The sequence below is a fragment of the Chiloscyllium plagiosum genome, chromosome 19 (genome assembly GCF_004010195.1).
Source record: "Chiloscyllium plagiosum isolate BGI_BamShark_2017 chromosome 19, ASM401019v2, whole genome shotgun sequence".
Taxonomy (NCBI): Eukaryota; Metazoa; Chordata; class Chondrichthyes; order Orectolobiformes; family Hemiscylliidae; genus Chiloscyllium; species Chiloscyllium plagiosum.
In genome coordinates, this window is record NC_057728.1 from 33,507,907 (window position 1) to 33,520,187 (window position 12,281).

At 41.7% G+C, this 12,281-nt stretch overlaps 1 protein-coding gene across 5 annotated transcripts in view; it reads right to left on the minus strand.

Annotated features, from left to right (window-relative positions):
* Positions 1-12,281, minus strand: part of LOC122559665 (dedicator of cytokinesis protein 4-like) — a 456,397-nt gene that overhangs the window by 393,346 nt on the left and 50,770 nt on the right. The gene's annotated exons all lie outside the window — the stretch shown is intronic.

Genomic DNA, 12,281 nt, shown 5'->3' on the forward strand with positions numbered 1-12,281 from the left:
CATTTCAGGCACCAAAGGACTGCCATCTCGCCAAGCAATGTGGGAGGGGAGGAAAGAGGAGGAGCTGGAGAAGCAGGAAGGCATTGGGGAGGAAGAAATGCCATTATTCACACTCACATTCTCAGCCACCAGCTCAAATAGTCATAGTGCACTTAGAGAATAATTCAAATAAATTGAAGAGTTTAATATGTCAATGTCTCGTCACAGTTTTCTCTGTTGGGTGTGCACACAAGTCCCTTTTGCACAAGCTCAGATGCAGGTGAATTACGGGTTCATGTCATGTCCAACAAAGCACCATGAACACAGTCAATACCAGTATAGCTTGCTTGTGGTTGTCACCAACGGGCACTTTCCAGGACAAAGTCGTAAGCAGGTCAGCTACTTGCACCATAGAAGCAAGCAGACAATTTACATAGCTAATTGAGATACTTTTAGCAACTAGCCAGTTCTTCCAGCAAAGTGACACTTCACCCACGACATGTTGGGACTCCCAGTCTAGTGGAAACCATCTCCCTGAGGCAGTCAACACAATTTTCCTGCAGGCTTTGGACTCAAATAGGATTTCCAAGTCCACAGCAGTGAGAAGGGAATAATAATATTCCAGAAGGCAGCTTTCTCAAGAATGGTAGGTCGACTCCTGATGCTGCTGGTCCAATTATAGGTCGAAGCAGCTCTGAAGCCCTTTCAGCCATACTGGGAGAGGTGGCACTGCTGAGGTAATTGGGGACTTCCATCTGGGCAGAATTTGAACCTCAGTTTGAGAAGTAAAAGCTCAGTACTGATGTAATAACCATTCTGTTGTGGAGATAAATCCTATTGTGGGGCGGCACAATAGCTTTGTGGTTAACACTGCTGCCTCACAGCACTAGAGGCCCAAGGACAATTCCAGCCTTGGGCAACTGTCTGTGTGGAGTCTGCATATTCTCCCAGTGTCTGCATGGGTTTCCTCTAAGTATTCCAGTTTCCTCCCATTGTCCAAAGATGTGCAGTCTGGGTGAATTGGCTGTGCTAAATTGCCCATTGTGTTCAGAGATGTGTAGGCTAGGTGCATTGGTCAGGGGTAAATGTAGAGTAATAGGGTAGGAGAATGGATCTGGGTGGGATGTCCTTCCAAGTGTCAGTGTGAACTTGTTGGGCCAAATGGCCTGTTTCCACATATCAGGGATTCTATGGTTCCTGTTGATTTATAGGTCACTTCCGTATTGGGTGAAACCTTGCTAGAGAAGGACATCTCAAATCTTACGCTGTTCATTGGGTCACAAAAACAAATTTGCACTCAACTCTAATACAGAAAGGCCTGTTTTTTTCCTTCCTTACTTGAATCAATTTTTATCAATTTACCATTTCACTCATGTGTCACATTCTTGAAACTAAACCTTGCTATATTTTTCTGTCCCATAGGAATGAAGGGTGGCAAAACAAAAAAACGCACGAGTTCCAGTCAGTCAATTCAAGAGCAGGTTTGCCGTTCAATGTATTTCAAAGGGTGCAAAATGGTGAGCTAATGGCTTTTTGAATTGGAGGAAAAATCTTGCTCAATGCCTTGGTGCAGTGGGAGTCTTCCTTGATAGTGCTTCGACTTTCTCAGCTTCAAATAACCCTTTCAGCTTTTGAAGTAAACACTTCTTGTCTGAATTGTCCAAACCAAAACTCTTTCACCGAGTTAACATATTTCCTAACTGTTCTAAATTACCTCCTTTGTTCAGAAGGAACTGTGTTTTTTCACATCCAACTCCAACAAGGACACTTGCAAACTGAAAAACAATGAAACTATGATCTCGCAAGGTAAGTTCAAGTTTGGGATATGACTTGTCCAGTAATAACATCAGCTGAGATCCTAATGCTATTTCGCACAAACAAAACTGAACTCAACCTGGACTCTTGACTGTTTGTTTTCTATTAATTATTTGTTTCCAAGTAGATCATAAAAAGTTCATTTTCTAAGCCAGAGATTTGAAATTGAATTAAAATTCTAACTGTCAAGCAACTTGTGGCATGAGTGAAGAATGGGATACTTTTCCAGAGACTCAAAGTCAGAGATGTACAGCATGAAAACAGACTCTTTGGTCCAACTGATCCATGCCAACCAGATATCCCACAATTAATTCAGGGCCATTTGCCAGCATTTGACTCATAGCTCTTGAAATCCTTCCTCTTTTTGTACCCATCCAGATGCCTTTTAAATGTTGCAATTGTACCAGCCTCCACCGTTTCCATGCAGAGGGTGGTGTGTGTATGGATTGAGCTACCAGAGGAAAAGTTACCCCTTGTGTCCCTTTTAAATCTTTCCCCTCTCACCTTAAACCTATTTCCTTTAGTTTTGGACTCCTCTACTCTGAGAAAACAGCTTTTGCAATTCACCCTATCCATGCCCCTCATGATTATACAAACCTCTGTAAGGTCACCCTGCAGCCTTTGACTCTCCAGGGAAAATAGCCTCAATCTATTCAGCCTCTCCCTATAACTCCTACCGTCCAGACCCAGCAAAATCCTTCTAAATCTTTTCTGTGCCTTTGAGCTTTCCTTCACACTACTCTCTCAAGTCCAAATTGAGGGAAACATTCCCCACTGCAAACTTAGTTTGCTTCATGCCACATCAGCCATCCTTATGGCATCTTAATTAAAATTGTCCATTTTGGTTAAAGTTTTGAATGTAGCCGACAAACTCATTCCATAAAAGAATTTCATATCTGCCTCACAGACTCCCAGACCATTCATCTGGGCTGAATTTGAACCTCTGTTTGAGAAGTAAAAGCTGAGTACTGAGTAGGAACCATTCTGTTGAGGGGATAAATCCCTCCTGTTGATAAGTCACTTCCGTATTGGGCTAAACCTTGTTGGAGAATTCAAAGCTTATGCTGTTCATTGGGTCACATAAAAACAATTTGCACTCTAACATCTGATACAGAATGGCTGTATTTTTTTCCCTTCCTTGAATTGCTTTTTATCAATTTACCATTTCACTCATGTGTCACATACTCTTAAATCTAAACCTTTTCACATTTATCTGTCCCACGGGAATGAAGGGTGGCAAAACAAATCATGATGCATGAGTTCCATCCTGTCAATTCTAGAGCAGGTTTGCTGTGAAATGGAGTGTAAGAGAAAGTTTATTTATCCACAAATAAACAAACTGTATAAACATGGATTAAATTACAGTAATTATAGCTCAAGTAACACAACCATTCTTCAAGTAGTTTGATAGAAAGAGGCATAAATTTTAGCTGATAAGAAATTTGAGGGTGAAATCACAGTTTTATCTAAGATTAAGACTGAGTACTGCCTTGTATCACTCTATCTTTGCCATCCAGTGTAATGACACCATGTCAACTGCTTTTCAATGGTCTTTAATGTTAATGTTCAAATGTTATTGCACTAACATAAAAATTTATTTAAAGTAAATTTCTTTCATTTGTAAACAAACATCTAAATCTCTTTCCGACTAGAACGGTTCTCCATGTAAATATGACTGAGGATGACAAGCAAGAAGACTGGCAGTGAAAAGATGTAGCAAGCATAAGATAACTAAGTTGAAGGTAGCAGAATTTAGAATGATGCAAGTAATGAATAGGACAGGAGGACTAATTAGGCAAGTATTTCCAAGAACCCAACATAGAGATAATTTAGCACAACTGAATCAAAGTTCTGTATCAATCAGTAATTTTCAAATATCAATGTCCAATTAACAGTAGTTATGTTAGTAACAATAGCATTTGCCTCATTACAGGTACTGCAGAAGATTTGAATATAAAATAAAATTAAGATCAAAGCAGCATTGTAATTTGCAACATTATCCAGTTAAATCTACAAATTGTGTTTGTAATATTTCTACTTTCCAACAGATGTACTTTTTGTAGTTACAAGCTCCATTAAACACTCAAAATGTAAAACAGAAGCACCAGATTTTAAATTCATCACATGGTTGACAGAAAATGAAAAATGCTGTTCTTTTCATTCATTCTCAGGAGATGCTAATTAATCCAGATTTTGGAGCCTTTGTTTTTCAGGTGATGTGGCGGGCCAGCTTCTTGAACCACTGATGTTCACGTCGTGAAAATGCCTCCACAAAGCTACTTGAGAGGCAGATACAGGATTCAGATGCAGAAATTTATTGCCCTCCATTGCTGCTGCGTCAGATGGTGAGACTTCGAGTGAACATGAGAAAATACTCTTGTCATGCATCTTCAAGTCCTTCCAAGTGGCAGCAACTGGAGGCTTGATAGATATTGCTGAGTTTAAATGTGCTGCAGCCTGTAATTAATGAATACTGTAATCATAGATAGGAAGGAGAGGATGTTTGTCCTTTTAGGTAAGTTAGGAATTCACTAGACCTTTGCCATGAATACAGTTTTGCTTCAAGAGTGCTCTCGGAGCTGTGCTAATGTATGTAAGTGGGATATATTATATGTTACAGTTTGCAGTCCCATTTAGTTTCTCATCAATGGTGAAGCCCTGGATACTGATGGAGGGCTAATTCAATGTTAATAATGTCATCAACTGTGAAGAGAAGGATATTAAAAATGTTCTTGTCAGAGATTTTCTTTGCCTGGCTTTTGTGTCGTGCAAATGCTACTTGCAATTTATCAAGCTAAGCCTGGGTTTTACGCAGATCTTGCTAATGCTGCATCACTATTGGAGGAATTATGAATGGTGCTGAACTGAGTGTGGCCATTCATAACACAGCCACTTCTACCCTTCAGAGGCAGAGAAAATTAATGATGATACATATGCATCCAAACTCAGTTCTTGAACACAATGCAATTGCATCAACCTCTTCCCAAGATCCAGTAATAATACTGCCCTAATAGGTCAATCATTGCAGCCTGTCCATGCTCACCTGTACATTTCTTCCTATTGATCTTTATTTCTCCCCTTATCTAACCTCTTCCCCCAAAATCTACACTCATCCAATGTATCTCATCTTTAACAAATTCCTCTACCATCTCCTCTTCACCATGTTGTCTAATCTCTCTCAATCTCCATTCCCTTACCAGGATGGTCTAAGGGCTCTCTGCTTCCTCCTGAACTGAGGACTCAACTAGTACCCATTCACCACAACCCTCTTCAGCCTTGCTGAAATTATCCTCAAGAACACCTCCTCCATCAAACCATCTCACTTTCTCTAAAAGAGGGTGTTCCTAGTGGATATCAAATTGGTCCTCGCTATGCATGTTTTTTTAAATGGAACACGTGGAACACTTCTTGCACCAGTCCTACTTGCTCAACTCCAATTTGTGCTTCTTACCTTGATTTCCACAGTCCATGTATAATTTATATTGTCACAACAAGTCATCAGGAACTTTGTTAACTATTAGCCAATATATATTAATATAAAGTAAAGTAGATATATAGATATTTCATCTATATCTCTATAATCCATAGAACTGGCAGTACCTAGGTCTGATGATCTGTAGTAGGTATATTTTAGCTTCTTACCCAGTTACAGTCAGAATACCCCCTTGCAAAAAGCTCAAATCTTCTCCACTTGGCCAAACATTAGCAGGCCACAACTGCACAAATTTAACATAGTATATTTTTGGTATATTATTCAGTATCCTGTTCTTGGAAGTAGTAGCGTCAGAGTCAGAGAGATGTACGGCATGGAAACAGACCCTTTGGTCCAACCCATCCATGCCGACTAGACATCCCAGCTTAATCTAGTCCCACCTGCCAGCACCCCGCCCATATGGCTCTAAACCCTTCCTCTTCATATACCCATCCAAATGACTCTTAAATGTTGCAATTGTACCAGCCTCCACCACATCTTCTGGCAGCTTATTCCATACACGTACCACCCTCTGTGTGAAAAAGTTGCCCTTAGGTCTCTTTTATATCTTTCCCCTCTCACCCTAAACCTATGCCCACTAGTTCTGGACTCGCTGACCCCAGGGAAAAGACTTTGCTTATTTACCTTATCCATGCCCCTCATAATTTTGTAAACCTCTGTAAGGTCACCCCTCAGCCTCCGATGCTCCAGGGAAAACTGCACCAACCTGTTCAGCCTCTCCCTATAGCTCAAATCCTACAACTCTGGTAACATCCTTTTATATCTTTTCTGAACCCTTTCAAGTTTCACAATATCTTTCTGATAGGAAGGAGACCAGAATTACACACAATATTCCAACAGTGGCCTAACCAATGTCCTGTACAGGCACAACACGACCTCCCAACTCCTGTCCTCAATACTCTGACCAATAAAGGAAAGCATACTAAATGCCTTCTTCACTATCCTATCTACCTGCGACTCCAATTTCAAGGAGCTATGAACCTGCACTCCAAGGTCTCTTTGGGTACTTCCTTGGGTTCTACCATTCACAGTGTACTCCCAAAATACATCACTTCACTTGCCTTAATTTAATTCTACTTGTCACTGCTGTCCTAAGTGACAAAGAGGAACCTTTTAGACAGTGGTTTTGTTTTGAACCAAAAAAAAAAAGAGAAAACAAGTGAAAAATAAAATACAAACTTAAAATAATGGGACGTATTCCTGACTGTGACTATAATTTAACCTCCAAATTGAGATGATTCAATGCATCATGGAATCGAAGGGCAATCGTGTTAGTTTCGGCAAAGCTTTTCCAATTTTCAAATGCAAATTCACTCAAAGGTATCAATGAAATTTACAAACCTGCATTTTCAGGGACAAGGCCATTACATTGAACATAGCTGGGGCTACACATACAGAATTGTTAAAGAACACCTACCTAAACAATGCACTGATAAGTCCTGAGGGCAAAAGTATTGTTGCTTTCCCTCAACAACAAAGTCCAAAAACACAATCTCCAAAGTGTCCTACTTCCGCTGTAACATTTCTCTAATCTGATCTCAATGCATGCACAGATAGAATATACAACAATACAGCACAGTACAGGCCCTTTGGCCTTTGAAGTTGAGCCGACCTATGATCAAACTACCCAACAAACTATTCATTTTACAGTCATCCATGTGCCTATACAAGAGTCGCTTAAATGTCCTTACTGTATCTGACTCCACCACCATTGCTGGCAGTGCATTCGCTGCACCTACCACATTCTGTGTAAAGAACCTACCTCTGATATCTCCCCTCAACCTTCCTCCAATCACCTTAAAATTATGCCCTCTCATTATTGCCATTTCCACCCATAGAAAAAGTCTCTGGCTATCCACTCTATCTATGCCTCTCACCATCTTGTACACCTCTATCAAGTCACCTCTCATCCCTTCTTCACTCCAATGAGAAAAGCCCAAGCTCCTTCAACCTTACTTCATAAGACATGCCCTCCAGTCCAGGCAGCATCCTGGTAAATCTCCTTTGCACCCACTCGACAGCTTCCACATCCTTCCTATAATGAGGTGACCAGAAGTGAGCATACTAGTCATCGCGTGATCTAATCAGGACTTTATAGACTTGCAGTAAACCTTGTGGCTCTTAAATTCAATCCCCTGCTAACGAAAGCCAGCACACCATCCGTCTTCTAACAACCCTACCAACTTTGGCAGCAACTTTGAGGGATCTATGGACATGGATCCCAAGATTGCTCTATTCCTCCATACGGCCAAGAATCCTGCCTGTTACCCCATAACCTGCATTCAAATTTGACCTTCCAAAATGAATCACTTCATTTTACCAGGTTGAACACCATCTGCCACTTCTCAACCCAGTTCTGCATCCAGTCAATGTCCCATCACAATCTGCAACAGCCCTCTATACTATCCACAACTCCACCAACCAAACTTTCCAGCACATCCTCCTTCTTAACATCAACCTGTTCGAGCATATCAGACTGTTTCACGCTGTCCTCAGAAACGTCAAAGTCCCTCTCAATAGTGAATACTAAAGCAAAATATTCATTAAGGACCTCCCCTACCTCTATGACTCAAAGCACAAGTTCCCTTCACAATCCTTAATCGGCCCTACCAGACTCTGGCCATCCTCTTGCTCTTCACGCAAGTGTTGAATGCCTTGGGGTTTTCCTTAATCCTAGCTGCCAAGGCTTTTTCATGCCCCCTTCTAGCTCTCCCAAGTTCATTCTCTGTTCGTTCCTGGCAACCTTGTAACACTTGAGAGTTCAGTCTGATCCTTGCTTCCTCAACCTTAAGTAATTTTCCTGCTTCCTCTTGACTAGATGTGCCACATCTTGTCAGCCAAGGTTCCTTCAGCCTACCTTGCCTCAGTGGGACAAGGATTTACAAGGATTACTCAGCAAGTAAATATACCTAGGGAGGGAAAACTGCAAAATGGTCTGTTCTCAAGGAAGGTAAATAAAATCCAAGCCAGCATTCAGTAGAATGTGTTACAGTACAGGAGGTCCCCATTTGATTCACTCAGCCTGTCCTGTTGCTTTGAAGCAGCTTTCAAATTTAATTCACAATCCAACACTTTTCTTTCAAAATAGAGAACTTAGTTGCCTTCGAATCCATGTCCAATTGTCTTTTGGATGTTCAAAATGGAACCTGTTTCTACTACACTAAGTACCACATTCCAGGTTTCAGAAAACGTGACAAAATTAGTCCTCTGCATTTCGCCTCAATTTCTTTCAATTAGTTTAAATATATAGATCACTTAGAAACCATTTCTTCGAAAATAGCTCGGTGAAAACAGTTCAATTTTGAAAATGACTATTTGGTCTTGCCAAAACCTTTTTCTGGTCAAATGTCAAAGATCCCAGAGTTCTCTAATTTCTCTTCATAATGAAGACTTTCAACTTTGGCACCATCCATGTTAACCTCTTCAGCATCCACTCTGAAGTCTTGCCAACCTTCCTGACGTGTAATAGTTCAAATTATACATAATACTCAAGTTAAATCTGAAGCAGCAATTTGTCTAAGTTTAACATGACTTCAATGTATTTGTATACAACACTTCATTCACAAAACCAAGTATCACATATGCTTTCTTAACTGACTTATCGTGCTTTCTTACCACCCTCAAAGATTCGTGAGCATGCATCCCATGGTTTTTCTACATTTCCATGCTCCTCAAAGCAGTGCCATAAACTAGACCTTGCTATCTTCCGATGCTGTTCATCCCATACTTCATCACTTCATATTTAGAGAGTCATAGAGTCATAGAGATACACAGCATGGAAACAGACCCTTTGGTCCAACCCGTCCATGCCGACCAGATATTCCAACCCAACCCAACCTGCCAGCACCCGGACAACATCCCTCCAAACCCTTCTTATTCATATACCCATTGAAATGCCTCTTAAATGTTGCAATTGTACCAGCCTCCACCACATCCTCTGGCAGCTCATTCCATACACGTTACACTCTCTGCGTGAAAACGTTGCCCCGTAGATATCTTTTACATCTTTCACCTCTCACCTTAAACCTATGCCCTCTAGTTCTGGACTCCCAGATCCCAGGGAAAAGACTTTGTCTATTTACTCTATCCATGCCCTTCAATTTTTTAAACGTCAATAAGGTCACCCCTCAGCCTCAGACGTTCCAGGGAAAACAGCCCTAGCCTGTTCAGCCTCTCCCTGTAGCTCAAATCCCCCAACCCTGGCAACATTCTTGCAAATAGTTTCTGAACCCTTTCAAGTTTCACTACATCTTCCCAATAGGAAGGATACCAGAATTGTATGCAATATTCCAACAGTGGCCTAACCAATGTCCTGTACAGCTGCAACATGACCTCCCAACTCCTGTACTCAATACTTTGACCAATAAAGGAAAGCATACCCCACGCCTTCTTCACTATCCTATCTACCTGCGACTCCACTTTCAAGGAGCTATGAAAATGTGTTCAGCAGCACTCCCTAGGACCTTACCATTAAGTGTATAAGTCCTGCTAAGATTTGCTTTCCCAAAATGCAGCACCTCGCATTTATCTGAATTAAACTCCATCTGCCACGTCTCAGCCCATTGGCCCATCTGGTCAAGATCCTGTTGTAATCTGAGGTATCGCTCTTCGCTGTCCACTACACCTCCAATTTTGCTGTCATCTGCAAACTTACTAACTGTACCTCTTACGTTCACATCCAAATGATTTATGTAAACGACAAAAAGTAGAGGACCAAGCACCGATCCTTATGGCACACCACTGTTCACAGGTCTCCAGTCTGAAAAACAACCCTCCACCACCACCCTCTGTCTTCTACCTTTGAGCCAGTTCTGTATCCAAATGGCTATTCTCCCTGCATTCCATGAGATCGAACCTTGCTAATCAGTCTCTCATGGGGAACCTTGTCAAACGCCTTAGTGAAGTCCACATAGATCACATCTACCGCTCTGCCCTCATCAATCCTCTTTGTTACTTCTTCAAAAAACTCAATCAAGTTTGAGAGTCATGATTTCCCACACACAAAGCCATGTTGACTATCCCTCATCAGTCCTCCCCTTTCCAAATACATGTACATCCCATCCCTCAGGATTCCCTCCAACAACTTGCCCACCACCGACATCAGGCTCACTCGTCTATAGTTCCCTGGCTTCTCCTTACAAAATGTCACCATCTATTTCCCTACAGTCTATATCTTCCATATCCTTTTCCACAAAGTCCTGATGCAAAATACTCATTTAGTATCTCCCCCATTTTCTGTGGCTCCACACAAAGGCCGCCTTGCTGATCTTTGAGGGGCCCTATTCTCTCCCTTGTTACCCTTTCGTCCTTAATATATTTGTAAAAACCCTTTGGATTCTCCTTAATTCTATTTGCCAAAGCTTTCTCATGTCCCCTTTTTGCCCTCCTGATTTCCCTCTTAAGTATACTCCTACTGCCTTCATACTCTTCAAAGGATTCACTCGATCTATCCTGTCTATATGCTTCCTTCTTTTTCTTAACCAGACCCTCAATTTCTTTAGTCATCCAGCATTCCCTCTACCTACCAGCCTTCCCTTTCACCCTGACAGGAATATACTTTCTCAGGAATCTCATTATCGCATTTCCGAAGGCTTCCCATTTTCCAGCCGTCCCTTTACCTGCGAACATCTGCCCCTAAACAGCTTTCGAAAGTTGGCCGTCAAAATTGGCCTTTCTCTAATTTAGAACTTCAACCTTTAGATCTGGTCTATCCTTTTCCATCACTATTTTAAATCTAATAGACTTATGGTTACTGGCCCCAAAGTGCTCCCCCACTGACAGTCACCTGCCATGCCTTATTTCCCAAGAGTAGATCAAGTTTTACACCTTCTCTTGTAGGTACATCCACATAGTGATTCAGAAAATGTTCTTGTACACACTTAGACTGGAACTGCCATAGTGTTAAGGGTTTAGATGGAGAGAAATCTATGTTTGGAAAGTTAAAATCCCCTACCATAACCACCCTATTATTCTTACAGATAGCTGAGATCTCCTTACAAGTTTGTTTCTCAATTTCCCTCTGACTATTAGGGGGTCTATAATACAATCCCAATAAGGTGATCATCCCTTTCTTATTTCTCAGTTCCACCCAAATAACTTCCCTGGATGTATTTCTGGGAATATCCTCTCTCAGCACAGCTGTAATGCTATCCCTTATCAAAAATGCCACTCCCCCTCCTCTCTTGCCTCCCTTTCTATCCTTCCTGTAGCATTTGTATCCTGGAACATTAAGCTGCCAGTCCTGCCCATCCCTGAGCCATGTTTCTGTATGCTATGATATCCCAATCCCTTGTTCCTAACCATGCCCTGAGTTCATCTGCCTTCCCTGTTAGGCCCCTTGCATTGAAATAAATGCAGTTTAATTTATTAGTCCTACCTTGTCCCTGCCTGCCCTGACTGTTTGACTCGCTTCTGTTCTCAACTGTACCAGTCTCAGATTGATTTCTTTTCTCACTATCTCCCTGGCTCCCCCCCCCAACTTACTAGTTAAAATCCTCCTGAGCAGCTCCACCCAATTTCCCTGCCCGTATATTAGTCCCCTTCCAATTTAGATGCAATCTGTCCTTCTTGTACAGGTCACTTCTACCCCAAAAGAGATTCCAATGATCCAAGAAGGTGAATCCTTTTCCCATACACCAGCTCCTCAGCCATGCATTTATCTGCTCTATCCTCCTATTCCTACCCTCACTAGTTCGCAGCACCGGGAGAAATCCAGATATTACTACTCTCGAGGACCTCCTTTTTAAAATTTCTGCCGAACTCTCTGTAATCTCCCTTCAGAATCTGAACCTTTTCCCTTCCTATGTCATTGGTTCCAATGTGGACAACGATCTCTTGCTGGCCCCTGTCCCCCCGTGAGAACATTCTGCACCCTCTCTGAGACATCCTTGATCCTGGCACCAGGGAAGCAACACACCATTCTGCTTTTTCACTGCTGGCCACAGAAATGTCTGTTTGTACCTCAGACTACAGAATCCCCTAACACAATTGATGT